The sequence below is a fragment of the Pogona vitticeps genome, chromosome 14 (assembly GCF_051106095.1).
Source record: "Pogona vitticeps strain Pit_001003342236 chromosome 14, PviZW2.1, whole genome shotgun sequence".
NCBI classification, from domain to species: Eukaryota; Metazoa; Chordata; class Lepidosauria; order Squamata; family Agamidae; genus Pogona; species Pogona vitticeps.
Genome location: NC_135796.1, coordinates 19738817 through 19755817, shown reverse-complemented (window position 1 = coordinate 19755817; position 17001 = coordinate 19738817). Strand labels below are relative to the sequence as shown.

Sequence of the window (17001 nt, the reverse complement as noted above, 5' to 3'; positions counted from 1 at the left end):
TAACAAAACTACGCAGGACTTTGATATAGGTAGTGTGTCAAAGGAGCAAAATTGGATTTACTACATGGGTGTCTACCAAATCTCTCTCTCTTCCTCTCTCCCCCCCCCTCTCTCTCACACACACACACGGACGCACATGCTCTGCAGAGGGATAGCAACCAACTGGCCACGCAAAAGGACACATTTGAGCCGTGGCACAGACGTGCCATAAATACTCTCCGGCTGCCAAAACAGGCCTCTTCACTCTTTTTATAAATCTCATCATGGGGACAATTTACAAGGCAATAATGCTGAACAACTCCATCCCCTGCTCCTTGTTAAGTGTTATTTCTGGCCATTGTGCTTTATCATGTTCAGCAGCATCGGTTTCAGGCTGGCAAGTTGGCGCTCGCTTGGAGGAAGAGGAGGAGAACGGCAGCTGAGCACGTGCAAAGAGCCCACGGGGTAGAGTCAGAGGCGCGCCCCCCCAGGCCAACGGGGCAGGCTGCTTCCAGCACAGCACAGCCCACCCCACCCCCATTGTCTCAGAACTGCTGCTTTCTCCTCTCCCTCCCCCACTGTGTTTTCTTTACAAGGGCAGATTTGTGTGCTTTAATTACTTTTGCTTTGCACTGGGACTGGGAAAGGAAGAAGAAAAGGTTTTAAACATTTTTAAAATAAATAAACAAATCAGGAATGTTGTAGAAACACAGGGTGGGGTTTAGAACTTGAAACACAAAATGCAGGAGGTTTAAATGGAGAGCCTGTGGGCCAGGCAGCCCACCAACGGGCTTTGCTAAAGGGGGTCAGCTCCTTGAACCACAGTCAGCCCAGCCAATGGTGAAGGATGCTGGGCTTTGCAGTATCTCAAGATTTGGTACCTTATCTCCACTACCATGTGCTGAAGAAGGGGGCCTTGATCTATTCGGACCCACCTCCAGGCAACCTATTGGTGCTTCCTTGGAGCATTGAATGGGGCAGATCTAGGCAAACGTAACTTCAGTTTAACGTCCAGTGACCTCCAGAGGATGCCAACGGCTTTCTCTGAGAAAGGGCCCCGTGCCCCTCATGGACCCCAGGAGATGATAAAGAGACACAGAGCCCAGCCAATGTCTCACCTAGACCCTGGGGATGATGCAGACATTTGACCATCTGCACCTTAGAAGATGGAGAAGCCACAAGGCAGCCGTGACGTCCAGCTGGAAGATGGAGCACAAGAGTGATTATTCATAACTCTGGAAGGCAGGGCTCAAACCAGTGGTTCCAGTTTACAGAGAAAGGAGATTTGGACTAAATGCTAGGAAGAACTTTCCAAGGGCAAGAGCTTTGTGACAGAGGAATACCTGGAGGGGGGGTTGAAGGAGGAGGAGGAGGACTCTCCTCCATGGAGGCTTTCTGCCAGAAGTTGGATGGCCCTCGGTTAAGGATGCTTGTGTACGGGTCTCCTGTATGGGCAGACAAATCTTTGCAGGACTCCATCTCATCATCCTCATCCTCCCGGAATGGGATGATTCCCTTGTTCCGGCTGCTCTTTGTCCCACCTTCCCAATCCGTTTGGCAAATCTGATTTAGTCCCATTTGGGAACTCTCGTGTCGCTCACTCGTGTGGTCCCCAAGGGAAGACGGCTTCCAGGCGCAGAGCGGCCGGCTTGTGGCACCAGAATCCTCGCCCCCCCCCAGCCAATCTTCAAACCCCTTTGCAGTAAGAACTTAATGTAATTATCTTGAATCAATTAGCCAGAGAGGGGAACACGGCAACCCAGAGGTCATCACCATTAACTAATGCAATCTTATTGTGCCTGAGAGGGAATTGTGCAGCCACACACACACCCTCCAAGATCTCAGGCTCATTACAAGGAGAACAATGCAGCTCCTTCTACTGGGGGTGGGGGGCGAGGGAGGGCGGTGAAGCAGCAGCTGCAATTTTCTGCCTTCACCGGCTGCCCCTCAAGATCCCAAGAGATGGCCAACAGGGCTGTTGTCCCGTTCTCCCTAGATAATGGGGAGGAGGTGAGAGGCCTGCCACCCCCTTCCTCTTCCGCTGAGGGGCTGCCTCTGTCCACTTCTGGCTGGTGAACCATGGTAGCCATGGCTCGGCTGAGGGCGAGTAGCAGGGCTAGATCCTGAAGCCACCACCATGGTTGCCTCCATTGGGATTTGGTGTCCAAACTTTCCAGATGACATATTGCATCAAAACCAGTGTTGGTACCCCCCCCCCCGCCTTGCCTTCAGACTGCTTAGTGCAAATTATAGCTCCTTTAGAAAAGACTTCTACCAACACAGACACTCCAAACTCTTGAGCTTTTTAGGCGCAGAGTGTTCATTAGCAAACAGGTTGCTAATTTTTTTTCCCCCACTGCATGGCATGCTTTAAGTAAGAGCCTTCTGAAAGGAAGTTGGTGGAGTATTTACTGCTGTTTGTGCCTAAGCCAATAACAGGGAATCCTCTGAGTGAGTGAGTGAGTGAGTGAGTGAGAGAGAGGGAGAGAGGGAGAGGAGGCGAGGGGAGGGGAGGGAGTTAAACTGTTTTCTGCTTGTAAGCTTTGCAGTAAAGCCAAGTCTCAGCCTCACCTCGTAACACTTGCACTAACAAAGCAGAGAAGCAGCTAACCAGATCTGGAGGCTAATCCAAACCTGGAAAACGGGCAGTGTGGGTCCTTGCAAGCACCCAAGGACCCACACGCCCCTGTGGCCAATGGATCTCCCCTGGCATCACCTTTTTGCTCTTCCACTCTTGTTGTTTAGTCGTTTAGTCGTGTCCGACTCTTCATGACCCCATGGACCAGAGCATGCCAGGCCCTCCTGTCTTCCACTGCCTCACAGAGTAGGGTCAAATTCATGTTGGTCGCTTTGATGACCCTGTCCAACCATCTCATCCTCTGTCGTCCCCTTCTCCTCCTCTTGTCCTCACACTTTCCCAACATTAAGGTCTTTTCCAGGGAGCCTTCTCTTCTCATGAGATGGCCAAAGGATTGGAGCCTCAGCTTCAGGATCTGTCCTTCCAGGGAGCACTCAAGGTCTTCCACTCTAGACCACCACAAACTGACTGCATGAAGAAGCCTGACTCAACTCTGACTCCAGAGACCTCCAGTCACAAGAGTCACTACGAGGCTGGCAGAGAGCTCTTTGCTACTGGAGGAGATGACCTTCAAGGAGGAATGTAGGGTTTCCCATTTGCCAAGTGCATCATCCTCAGGTGCCCGCCCTCCTTCCAGTTCTTCAGCCAAGCCTCCCCCCCCCCCCATTTCTATTTCATCCACATTTTCTTTTGGGCCATGACTCCTACAGTCTTCAGCTTGAGCGCTCAATGTTGCTTTTTGTGACTACTCGTCCCAAAATATCCCGGCCAACTCATAAACAGCCAGTGGCAAGGAAGAAATCTGGAAAGCAGCAGGGGAGGAAAGACCGTTCTGCCCAGAAAGAGAGGCCGCCACATCGGCTGAAAGACCGGGTCCAAAACCCACGCAGGGATGATGCATGTGTGTGCATGTGTGTTTGCGCATGAGTGTGCTTTTTTCCCTTTTGGCTTGGTCTAATAAAGGAATTATTCCAATAAGGACCCACCCAGGAAGAGGGTGAAGATGGAATCTGAGCTAGAGACGGCTTCCCTTGGCCAAGGAAGAGGTCACAGGAGACCAGCCTGGAGGCCAGTCCACCTGGGTCGCAAAGGACATGCAAAGAGGGGTGACCACCCGGTGGGACCAGGACTGGGGGGAATGTCCAGGCTGGTCCATAGGGGTAGCAACTCACTGGGCTTCCTCCGAACAAGCCCCCCCCTTCTCTCTCTCTCTCTCTCTCTCTCCACCGGAGGGCAATTACTGGAGGAGAAATCCTTTTATCTCAAAGACAGCAGTTTGCTAATCTGATTACTTGTTAATTGCTCTAATTAAATCTGAGCATATGGAGCCCTGTGAAAGTGGAACTTGCAACAGACTTTAGACAGTGGATTACCCAGCGGTTGAGGGTTTTTCCTTGATGAGGAAGAAGGGGGTGTCCCAGGGATTCCCTTTCCAACTCTCCCAGGGACCCACAAGCAGAGCTGATGGCGCTGAAGCCTCCTCCATTCATGGGATTGTCTTTGAAGCCCTCCTGCCAAGACCGCCCTTTCACCAGGAGGCCGAGGCCAGTGGAGGTTCTTGAATGCCTCGCGTGTCCAGGCTCTGCAGCTTCATCCTTTCCAGATCCTCCGTCCAAAGTGGTCCCGGCTGCTGCACAGCTGGCACACACACCCCCGGCGTTCCCTCCAACCTCCCACCCCAGGAGCCTTTCATGTTTGCCCCCCACCTCTATGTCATCAAGCAAAATCAAGCATAATTGTGAGCAGATAGGGGGGCCCACCCTGCCCCTCACATCTGGTTTCCACAACATCTCGCAAGGCCCCCTCTTCTGCCAGCATACAGCAAGCCGTCCCACAGCCCGCCCGCCTGCCCCCTGCCCCCCAGTTCTTGGTGAGAAGACCCGCCGGCCTGGAGAAGACAGCTTTCCAAATTAACCTCAGCTGTCCGACTCCTGCCACTGCTCATTCCTTCTCCCCGTGCGTGCGTAGGGGGAGGGAATCCAAACAAATTTTGGACACGGGCTCTGGCCCCAGGTGCAGTGAGAGAGGGAGGGCTTGCAGCCCAGACCGTCTGGAGCCCATCCCTGCCCCTTCTCAGCAGAGCCAAAGGGGGTCTTGTCCCGGCCACCGGCCACCCTCCCTCACCCACCGTCCCTTTTAGGAGGACCAGCTCCTGAGCTCAGAAGCGTTGGCTCTGGGGACTTGCTCTCCCAAAAGTCCCCAGCTGGACTTTGGTGGGCTCTCTCCTTGTTTTTGTTTTGAAGAGCCTCGTGGCGCAGTGGCTAAACCGCTGTCCTGCAGTCAAAACTGTGCTCATGACCTGGGGTTCGATCCCAGGTAGCCGGCTCAAGGTTGACTCAGCCTTCTATCCTTCCGAGGTTGGTAAAATGAGTACCCAGCTCGCTGGGGGGGGGGGGGCAATGTGTAGCCTGCATAAATTAACTGTAAACCACCCAGAGAGTACTTCAAGCGCTATGGGGCGGTATATAAGCAGCACGCTTTGCTTTGCTTTGTTTTTTGGACATCTGAACGTCTTTGTATCAGTCTGTGATAGTGGAGAACAAAACCATCTGAGTGGGGAATTTGAGAGAGAGAGAGAGAGAGAGAGGAAGACTTTGCAACTCGAGCAGCAATAATTAGCTGTGCTCTGTTACAAAGGGCTGCGTTCTCCTAGTCTCTTGGCCGGCTTTTGTAAAGCAAGACCAAAGGGGAACTTTTGAAAATATTCCCTTTTTTTTTTTTTTTTTTTTTTTTTTTTTTGGAGGAGATTACTATTCCCAGCATCGCCTGGCCAGGAAAGGGAGCTATCCCTGCTGGAAGGGAATTCTGGGATGTTGCAGGCCAAAAACATTATGATGGTTTTAAGCTCTGGGATGAGATAAATTATTGGAGGTTAGAGTACTGGATGATAATAATAATAATGTTACAAATAATCTCCAGTTAACCAAAGTGTGATTGAACGTGCACATTATGTAAAACAGTCGGTATGAAAACTGTGGTAGCCAGAAACAACTGCACTCAAGTGTCTGTTAGAGATAGGACCTTTGGCCGCCCACAAAACAACTGTGCATCCAAACATGCACAGAGTGCTTTTTCACCTGGGCTCTGGACCACCTTCCTGAAATATTCTGAGGCCTTAGTTTTGCAGGCAGAAGGATGCAATTTCTCCTCTCAAGCGAGAAGTCCTGCATCCATCTCTGAATCCAGCTACTCCACCTCCCTCCCCGATGGCTCCCTGCCTGAGCCGTGCGCATGTGCCTCCCCCCCCCCAACAAGCCCTTCCCGTGCTCCTCCTCGCTTGGAACTCAGGGGCTGGAAGGGGTGGGCCATGTTTATGCTAGGCATTTCTTCAGAAAGGCCAACAGGTGGGGGCAATTTGCTTAATCAGGTACCCTTCGTGCGCGCACGCATGCACCCCTTCCCCCTCCACCACGGATGCCTTCACGGCCCCCATCCTGCAATTAGACCGGCAGCCCCGGCTCAGCTGCTCCTCATTAGCGACCAGAGATGTGCTGGAATCCCTGGAGCTGGGCCAGGGACCGGCGCCCCTCCACCGGCACTCCAGCTGCTGGGTTCCTCCTCCTCCTCCTCCTCCTCCTCCTCCTCCTCGGGGGGCCCCATCCTGGCTGGGACATCTGCTAAGGGGAGGGGGGTACCCCCTTAGTGGAAGACTGGCCAAGGCTTTGCCTCTGCAAGACCACCGTGATCTGGGGCCTCTCCCATAGCCAACCGAGACCAAGCAAGACATACCGGCAGCTCCTGTTTGGAAGGCGAAGCTGGGTCTTCTGCGGAAGATGGGATGGCCGCCCCGTCCTCCAGGGCTTCCTCCTCAGAGGTACCTGACGATGGGAACTCAACCTGCAACACTATATTGTAAGCCGCCTAGACTGGACGAGTTGTCCAGATAGGCGGGGTATAAATCAAATAAATAGATAGATAGATAGATAGATAGATAGATAGATAGATAGATAGATAGATAGATAGATAGATAGATAGATAGATAGATAGATAGATAGATAGATAGATAGATAGATAGATAGATAGATAGATAGATAGATAGATAGATAGATAGATAGATAGATAAACCCTCTGCACAGCAAGGGTGTGCCACTGAACGGTGAGCAAAGTAAGGCCCTTCTGAGGAAGGTGGCCAAAGGAAGCTGCCCAGCCCTGGCTGAGATCCTCAGCCCAGTAGTGCCAGCTCTGACAGGCAGCAGCCAAAGGCCTCTGGGGTTGTGAGCAAGATATTATCTCCTAGCCCTACTTGGCCACCCTGCGCGGAGCAGTGAACCTTCCCCATGCAAAGCGCAAACACGGACTTCTCTTAAGGGAAGCAGCTGCCTCGCTCCAGGCGGGGCGACTCATTGGCTCAAGCAAGCTTTGCCTCCCTGCCTTGGCCCCTGCTAGGCAGGCGCACCCCTGAGAGATGGGGGGGCGGTTACTCCCCGAGGGCTCAGCAGCCACCGCCTGCCTGGCTGCGTCTGTGGAAGCCTCTCCCGATGACCCTGCTTTGCTCCGTCTGCCCATAAGATTGGATTTTTAAAGGCTGGCCTTCGCCCATTACCTATTTATAGCAGGTGCTGAACTGACCGGAATCCAATCAAAGGTAGCTCAAGCAACATTTTTTTATTGCTAATTGCTTCCCCTGTTAAATTTTAAATGCCTGAAATCCTATTAATGACGGGCACGAGGGCCCGGCTCCCCTTTCGGAGGGCTTCTGTTTCTTCCCAGCCTGGCCTCTTGGCCTGTAGGGCTTCTCCTTCGGCTGCCCATTTCTGCTCAGCCCCCCCTGCCCCTGCCCCCCCCCCGGAGATCCCACCGCCAGGCAGCACAGGCGAGCATCGGCCCCAGTCGGTCAGGAACACCCAGTGCTCTTCTCTAGGCTGTGGGAAGCCACACAGCTCCTTGGCATGTGCAAAGTTTCTCTCGCACAACAGTGGGGAAGAATTACAGGATAGAAGGACTGGCCCCGAAACAAGGCTAAGCTTGAGCCCCTTCCTATTTCTGGAAATCAACCTTAGCCCTTCCAGAGCCCGACCGGCTGGGGGCCTCGGGTGTGTGCGGACAAGTCAGGTCTCACCAAAGGAGACTCAGGGGGATGGCATGCCAGTGGGTCTCCCCATCTCGCTGCCGGTGAGCTCCGGGGGGGGGGGAGGAGTGGAAAGCTAGGATGTCCACTAGCTTTTGCTGTGGTGCTGGGTTATTGGAGGAAGCAGCGAACATCTAAGGCCCACAGTGTCCTAGCAAGGGTCTTCCCAGGCTTCTTGAACCAGATGTGACCCACCTCTGAAACAGGGAGGAAGCTGTCCGGTCAGCCCCACGCGGTCGCTAGAGCATCCTCCAGTGTTGCCCTGCCACCCAGCACTTTCCATTTAAATGCAAATTTTGACTTTTCCCTTCTATGGTGCGAGAGAATTTTCCACCCTGGAATGAGGGTCATGATAATAATTTATCCGCAAGCCTCTTTCCTACAATTACTATTTGCACAAGAAAAGTGTTTATCCTCCTGCAGTCAGAGAGGAGAGGCCCTTCTGAGGTCGAGGATGCTCACAGAGGCCATGGCTGGGAGGCTGCCAGGAAGATCGCTCCCTCTGGGGGAAGGAAGGAAGGAAGGAAGGAAGGAAGGAAGGAAGGAAGGAAGGAAGGAAGGAAGGAAGGAAGGAAGGAAGGAAGGAAGGAAGGAAAACCAAGTCTGTGGGCTGAGTTCCCCAGTAAGCATGGAGGAGGGCAAGTTTTGTCACTGAATCTATGCAATCACTGAGAACAGAGAAAAAAATAGCAGACTCGCCACATCCTACTCAAAAAGGCAGGAAAGGGGACACACCTGGGTCTCCATGGCTGTCTCTCTGTCTACCACTTCCTGCAAGTTCCTGTTGCTGGTCAAAAGCATCAGGGTACAAGGATACCTAACCAGGTTTTCTCTACGAGTTTACAAACACCTACTTTTCCACCATATATTCTAGGGGAAATGACAGAGGTCACCCTCCCAGGCTCTGGTGGCCTGGGATTCAATTCGGCTCCTCCTATCTCTCCCCCCCCCCGCCTCCTGCCCAGCTGCTGTGCCCCCATAGATTTCTCTCTGGGGGGGCCCATTCTCCACTCCCGAGTCCAAGATGCAGGAAAGAACAGAACAGGGAGTTGAGGTCGGCTCCTTGCCTCTAATGGGAATTAATCTGAGTTCAGACTTAATTGTGAGGATTTTCTGTTAACTAAGCAAGAAATCTTAGAACAACACAATAAGGTGCCATTTCACAGCCTCCAAATGGAGCCATAAGACGGCGCCTCATTTACATGCAATTTCCCCCCCACTGCAACTGCTGACGAGGCAGCTTTTAATGTATTCACATGGGCAGAAGCATTTGCCAATTCAAGATGCAATTATGAGTTAGAAGCTCCCTCCTTCCTGTGAGTTCCAAGAGGAAGAGGAGGGGGAGAGGGACCCTGGATCCTGGCTCGGCCGAGGAGACCTAGCTCTGACCCATCCCTTGGTGGGGTCTCATGAGGAAGCAGTCCGCCAGCTTTGATGGAAGAGAGTTTCCATCCGAGTGCAGGGGCCTGGGGTGGCCACATTGTTTCCTTTGGTGAAACAATGTGGGAGGGAGAGGCTGCTAAAGAAGGACCTCCCAGAAGACCTTAAAAATGTGAGCAGTACAGAAAGGCGAAAGGTTTTGCTCATTCCCCCAGAGAGCCCAATTCAGCTCTGTTCCCGAGGTACACAGGCAAGTGCTTTTGAACAAACAGAATTAAAGATCGTTCCACTCCACCCGCCTGTGGAACTCACTGCCACAAGACTCCGGGAGAGATCTAAACCAGATTTAAGTCAATGGATGGAAGAGAAGAGACCTCCTAATGGGGTTGGCCATGAAGAAGAGAGAGGCCAGAGGTGGCACGATCCAGGGCGGAAGTGAGAGAGACAACTGTCTTCCTCCCCTTGGTCGTCTCCTTCTGAACCTCTGGAAGAGGAATCAGACTCAGCGGCTGAGGGGTGAAGGACTATGAGGCCGTGGGAGATGGGAAGGCGTCCACCCAACCCTGCGTGACCATTTCGCTTTTCCTTGGCCCTCTCTAAGCCGCTGACCAAATATCCAGGAGATTCCCTACTTGCAAAATGGTTCAGGATGGATTTTGCTTCTGAGTCCGGAAAGGCAAGGAAAGGAAGATGGGGCCATGCAGGGAAGGAAACACCAAAGTACGTGTGTTGTTTCGACCGGCCTTCCTGAGGTTGCAGGAAGGGCACCCATGAGGTGCGGGGAAGCAGCAGCAGCAGCAGCAGCAGCCGGGCGCCCCTCCCTCGCCTGACCCTCGGGCTCCCTTTTTGCCTCTCGCTCTCCTGGCCTCCCCACCCAAGAAAAAGAATCAGCCTGACTTCTGGACCGGAACGGAAACACTTCCACCTCTGGAGCCAGAGAGCCGCCCTTTCGGCGGCGGTGCCAGCGGTAGCGGCAGGTTGAGAGGAGCAGCAGCCGGGCAGGGACCGGCTCAGGGGGGGGGCAGGCCAGCAACTCTGGGAGAGGCAGATAAGAGGCGCTTCGGCGCAGTATAAGGGGTGCCCTTGTCTATCAGCCCATTAAAGGCTATTCTTACAGGTTCTCCTCCCCCCCGTTTTTTTTTTTTCATTAATACGCAGGGTGAATAGAACGTTGCATAAAGATCGGGCGCTTACTGCCCAATTGTCAGATTGAAAGGTAACTGTCAACAGAAGGAAAGAGGTTACAAAGGGGCCCATTTTGGCGCTCAGCAAATGGGTTTCAGCCTGTCATCTCAATAGGCCCTGTTTTTTAGAGATTGGGCTTTCCTGAATAGCATTTTATTACCATGCTTTTTAAAAAAAAAAAGTGTGGGGGGGGAGGTTTGGAGGAAGAAAAGAAATAAAAACCATGTTGTCTCTTTGCGGGCACCATTCAGCTGCCGGGGGGGGGGCACTTCTTTTGACTTGTCAGAGAAGGACCTGGCTTTAGAAACCAGGAGGAGCTGCTGGGATTGCCCCAGAGGAGAAAAAGCATGCACACACGCACCCCCTACTCTCCTGGACAGGGGAGGGGGCGTCTCCAACCTCCATGGTGGGATCCGGCCTCTCCCCAACCAATCCAAAGGAGGGTGGACCCCCCACATGGCAATGTCACATCCCTGCAGGGATTCTCAGAGTCTAGTGCTCAGAGATGCAGGGTCTCCACCCCCTCCCCAAATCTTAAAGGTGAGGGGGAGAGTTTCCCCTCTATCGGCAGGATGATGCCACCCATACTATCAAAGGAAGGAAGGAAGTCCATTTTGAAGTGCCTTCCTCACTGCTCATGGGGCTAAAATGACAAGGTGAAGTGTTCTTGGGACACAATCCAGCGTGAGTTAAGCACCATCAAATCCAAGTGGTTTCAAGAGGCTCATTCAGCATAGGCTTCTCCAACTGCTCCTCGGCTGAAGTCAATTTATTGTCCTGAAACTCTTACACATCCTCCTCCTGGATCTCACTAGGATTTCACTGGATGTTCTGTTTTGTTGAGCATGGGATCACAGGGGAAGCACATGTGTCAAACAAGAAACAAACCCAGCGGGAAAACTCACTAAATGTGGGTGATCCACTGAGGTTACGCTTGCAAAGGCAAAGATAAGTATCCAAGATGGGAGATCCCTGGAACAAGATAGAAATAAAGATATCAATGCATTAAAAAAAAAAACTAAGAGAGAGTGGAAAGCATTTTCATCTCAACATTCGGGGATTCTGTTTCTTGGGAGCTTTGCAAAATTGCAGCCCTCTTTGGAAATTTCACTAGAACTTGCACATGAGCCTCAGTGAGGAAGGATATTTAGTAATAACCACTGACCCCCTTCTTATGGGAAACTTCTTCCTGGAGGTCCCACCTGTACTTTCAACAGACAAAGCTGTCATCTACCATTCCAGACCATCCCGGAAGGTCAGCAGTTTCTCAGTGCCTTCAACAGCTGGTGTCACCTGCTCTCTGAGCTTTTTCTTGTCCAGCTGGACCTTCCACCAGGAGGCTTGTGGTCTTCAGCTTGCAGGACGATTCTGACCACCACCACCACCCCCCAACCTTCTCTGCCTCCGTGAGCACCCAGGTGTGCCCCTTCCTCCCTTAGCTTCCATGACTGACGCCCATGGAGAAGTGAACGGTGGGCAGCAGCTCTGCCAGAGAAGAGGATTGAAGAGGAAAATGCCGTTTCTATCCACTGGTGGTCCTTTCCTCTGAAACACCATTTCCCTGTATACCGATAACTCCTTATCTTAAACGGCCATGTCTCTCTCCATTTGTACTCCTCCGTCGGACCCATTTTCCTTACACGATACGATCGTGGTGGGATGAAAAATGCATTACTATAATCCCCCGGGATCTTCATATATCAATATCAAATGGTCTGAAATTGATCCGTTATGGAATCCAGGATTTCCATTTGGTGAGAGAAGAGAGTTTAAGACAAAGACAGAGAGAGAGAAAGAGAGAGAGAGAGAGCAGATCTTGGCAGAGATTTCCCTGGGCCTCACATACCTCTCCAGCCTCCCCCAGCCAGCGGACCCCTCTGGACTGCAAGGGTGACCAGAAGGTGGCCTAAAGGAACCTCCACCTTCTGCCTGGACTGGGATGCTTCTTGGACATGGCTAAGGAACATGGGACTGCAAATACATTGGAAATTTTAAAAATCGGGGAGCAGGAAGCAAGCCTTTTTGCATCAGAAAGTGCCACGGCTTCAGGAACAGACCCCTATTTGAGGCACAGTTTTAAAGTCCTGCTCTTTGAGAAATTCAGCCACCAAATTCGGCCAACACCTGGAAAGGATGGGATTTCCTTCCCAACTGATGCGTTGCTGTTACTTCTATTTTGCAAAGTTAAAGATGTTTGTTAAGCAACCACAGCACAGCCTTTGTGGACAGAAAGAACCCTTCAGGCAAATGTTTTTTGTTTGTTTGTTTGTTTAGTTTTGGGTTTTTGCTACGGCTTCAGAAGGATCTCATTTGACTATCCCTTTGCTTGCCTGTGATCAGGAGATTGCTATGGTTCGGGTTTCAGATTTGTAATTGTTGTTACAACTCTGTAAGCTGCTTGCAAGGTGTGGAGGAAGTGTCCTCGTAGGGGTTTAGCGGCCACGGGGCAGGAGACTGAGCTAGAAATGGACCCTGTGGCTCCGTCATTCTAGTCTTGGTTTCTGAGCAAGGTCCGGTCTTAAGTCCTTCATGACACAGGGTATAAACGGCTTAAAGTTAATTAACTGAAAGAGATTGCTTGCTCCAGCCGGCTTGCCTCCTCTTTTCTTTCATTCTTCCTTCTTTTTCAGAAAAGGAACACGTAGATTTTGCAAGCATCACAGGTGAAGAGAGCCCTTTCTTTGCTCAGAACAATCACCATGGAGAGTGAATCCCATGGCTTTTCTTCCAGTGACCCATTAGAAAACAAAACAAGCTATCCACCCACTTGTAGAACTATGAAACTTTGTAGTAGGAAAGTAAATGTCCATTAGCTCTGAAGGGAGTGAGGCTTCTAATGGTGAAGCTGCCATCTCACCAGCTTCTGTGCCCAGGCTGTGGCAATGCTCACCTGCTCTCTCTGGTGGGCGCTTCTGGCCAGCATGCAAAATCCCAGTCCAGGTCTCCAGCATGGTGCGTCCCCTCTTCCCCTGTCCATTGGAGACACTCGGAGTCTCCGCCTTTTCCTTATGCGTGCACAACGGCGTACTTTGCATTTTTGCATGAGGACTGGATAGTAGTAAGTGGAATGTGATTGCCCAGTTCTCACTGGGGGCACTGTCCGCGGCTTCCTAAACACTGGATTTGCATCAAGGCTTGTTTGAGGATAGGTTTATTTTTCCTCTTCATGAGTAGCAGGTTTGCAAAAGATAAATCTCATCTAATTTTAGGGGATGATTCGGCCCTTAAGAATTGACCTTTGGGGCAAAGGAAACAATGCATTTTGACCTTGTTCATCTCTCCTATAGCACCCAGGCAACAAGGTTGCGGGTAAAAGCCAAGCTTGGCTTTCTGCTACGGGCCAAAAGGGGTTAAAAAAAACACCACAGAGAGAGAGAGAGAGAGAGAGCTTTCAACAAGTTTTTTTTTCTTTTTAAAGGCATGCAGGAAGGTGGTGGGGGAGGATGATTGTAAATTCCACCTGGGGAATTTTGCCATGAATATGCTTCACCTTTTGCGCAGTCCCCCACCCCGCCTCAGAGGATAACTGACCTTTGGAGAAAAATAATGAAAAGAAGAAATTCCTTAGAGAAAATCTTTGTGGCCCGGCCTCAGTAATGAGATCTGCTCCCTTTATGTTGCCATGGCAACGGCAGTCATTTTATAATATGAAATACATGAATGGGAAGGAGGAGGCCATCCCCTCTTGCCGGAGCAGCAGAGAGAGCGCGCGAGCGCCGCAACCACATCCAGCCGCTCCCAGAGGGCAGAAACCAGGCGAGCAGGTTGGGAGACCACATACTGTGTTGTCTGCTTTCTTTCCCTCTGACTCCACCATCTTTGGCAATGGAGGGTCTTATTCCTGCCCAGTTCCTTTGCAGGCTGGTTTGCACCTCCCGGCTCTTGCCTGACCTTCTTTTTCACGTCTTTGCTGGGAGCCTTTGCTCCGAAGGTGGTATGCTCTTGCCAGGCTCAGAGGCATGTGGTTGCCATACCTTGACTGGACTCTCATTCCTGGCACCAAGAGCGAAACCTGACGAGAGGGCAACTTTGCAATTAGAAGGGGATAAACCAACAGACAAACAAAGGTTTGCCTCCTGATGACCAATCCCCAAACAAATGGCTTTCTTATTTTCAAGTCACAAAAACTACAAAAGTTCGCTGGAAGATGCACACACTTCATTCCTCAAATCAGCTCTGCTTCTAAGTGCGAAGTTGCGATCACATGTGTTGGTGCCCCCAACGTTCAGCCGTGTTGCCATGGTTTGAAAAAGAAGTTCCTCGCTGTCTTGGCTGTACAAGGATGGCTGTTTGCTCTTTCCATTCCGAGAGCCTGTTCTGCCCATTCGCTGAGTGGGGATATGGTAATACCAAGTTACTGATGCCCCATTAGGCTCAGCAGTAGGATGGCTCAAGGGCAAAACACCTGACTCTCTGAAGGGGGTTTTGCTGGTCCTTTGGAAAGGTTCTGGATGTGAATTCAACTGCCTCAGTGATGCCTCAGTAGGAACATTTTGCTTTTACTTTCCATCAAGCAGGAATGTCATAAATAAGCAATTGGAAAGAAGGGGCTGCCTTTTAACCATGAAATATTAGAGTCTGACAGCTAGGAAAAGCAAGAAAACACAACCATGGAAACACAACATGGAGCAAAAAGTTCCTTCAGAACTGGAGAGCAAACCCTGCTGTTTTTGACTCTTTCCCGTTGAGCCATGCCAAAGGAGAGGAAAATCTCTCCGTCTGTAAGTGTCCTGGGTAGATTTTCCAACCTTCTGCTTCTTAGGGGTGAGAAGCAACATAATAAGCTCTTGCCACCTCTTTGGCTGAACTCTTGAAGAAGAGATCTGTGCGACACTGAGGTTTGCATCTAGTCTATTAAGCCAGACTTGAGAGAGAGAAAAGCTCTTGCTCGCCATTTCATAGGAGGTGATCTTCCCACGCATCAGCCCTTAACATTTCCCTCATGTCAAAAGGATAAATCCATCCAGTATCAAAGTTTGCTGTGTGACTTCAAGCCAGGTACGGTTTCAGCAAGCATGTCTGGTGCTTTGCAAGTTGAGTGGGTGCACATCATCCCAAGGGATGAGAGCATGCTGTCAAGATGAATACGCAAAAGGCAGCTCCATCCAGACTAACGCCGAGGAAACTCACTGAGCATTTACTGGCAACTCTAGGCAGCCAGCAAAGGGGGTGGAACTGAGCATCACAACGGTCCAGATTGGAAAGGGAGGCGTTAGGGAGGGTGCCATTCCCTCCCCCCCCCCCCGTTGCCTCATCAATTAAGTTTGGGTCAAATTAGAAGGGTTAGAAAAATGAGCCGTAAAGAGAGGGTTTGGGAGCAGAGGGCTGTAATAAGAAGCAGTATTGATTACCACCATGGAGGCTTTATAAATCATTCATGGTCTCTATCAATCTCCCCAGCTGATTTCCCCGAAGCTGTTTGCTCCGGAGATGGAATTAAAATTAAAACGTTGAGCCCAGCAATCATAGGCGAGACACCAGGCAGCCCGGATGCCATGACCTCGACTCCAAGCATTATACCCAGCATCCGTTCAGACATTCCCCAGCCTGGATTTTCACCCTTCCTTTATTTATGGATAAAGCATGTAAGACAGCCAGCCACACCGGCATGCATGCATGCTCACACACACACGCTCACACACACATGCACACACATACACATGCTCTCTCTCTCTCTCTCACACACACACACACACACACACACACATATCCACACACACACTTTCAAAAGCCATACTGGTTGGTGATGCATATCTGTTCCGCCAATAGACAATCAGATTTCAAGATGATGATCTTTTCAGCTAGCAAGATTGTCCAAATTAAGCAAGAGGAGAAGTGGAAGGGGGAGACAAGCTTGGTTTTTGCTCCTTTTAGTCAAAAATCCATTGCTTGGGAATGTTACTTTTTAAAAAGAATAAACATTGGACTACATCTTCCATAATTCCCAGACTCTGAAATATGTGGTCCAAAAGGATTAACCTTCCTGAGCTCCGATCTGGTCTTTGTGTCATCTTGAGGTGTAATGGCCTACAAAAGTCTCTTCCAACTTCTGTATGTCCTCTTGTTACCTACAAGCCCCTGTGCATCTCCAGGCACACGTTCAGCGAAGGTGGCTGGCTCTTTGCTGCATCTCTAACTTCAGTCATCCACACAAGAGGAGATAATGACTTAATTGCTGCCAATTAAACCCAATGTAGAATGTAATCTGCCAGAATTCAGTGCATCACAAACACACACACACACACACACAGAGGCAGAGAGAGAGAGAGGCAGCCGCCCACCCCCAAAGCTGACTTCATTCCAGAAACCCATGTATTTTAAAGCCCCCTAGTGCTCCTGGGACGGGGTGGCCTGGATTGCCAGCTAATTGCTACAGAACAAGAGCACCAAACGGCCTTAATTAATAGCAAACTAATTAGAAGCTATTGACTCAAAGGCAAGTGACACCTTTCGTTTCTTAATGAAGAGAGGGCCGAAAAGTGACGTAGATGGTGCTGTTGGGGAAGGGAAAGAGGAAGCCCTCTTTCAAGGGTGGTTGTCCAGGTGGGGAGAGGTGGTGACCAAGGAAGATTCACGAGGGATGGGTCTGGGACATAGCCGGAAGATACGGGGCTGACCCAAGCCAGACACAGCGATGCTCTGTCTCACAGACTTGCACACTCCACGGGACAAAGAACTCAGCTTTTGGAAATCTGGCATCGCAGGTGGCAGCTGTGTAAGCGATGCCGATGGGCTCTGGGGTTGCCCTACTTGAGCACCCATCTTTCCATACAGAGGTGGAGGCTGAAACATTTCTGTTTTCCTCCAGCAT

The 17001-nt window shown here is 50.9% G+C and overlaps 1 long non-coding RNA gene across 2 annotated transcripts in view; it reads right to left on the bottom strand.

Moving 5' to 3' along the window:
* Positions 1–9677: 9677 nt before the first annotated feature.
* LOC110083404 (uncharacterized) overlaps positions 9678–17001 on the bottom strand; it is a 34197-nt gene continuing 26873 nt past the window's right edge. For both annotated transcript variants that reach the window (XR_013539262.1, XR_013539263.1), the window contains exon 6: positions 9678–11162. This is a non-coding gene — a long non-coding RNA (uncharacterized LOC110083404). The remainder of the gene's footprint in view (positions 11163–17001) is intronic.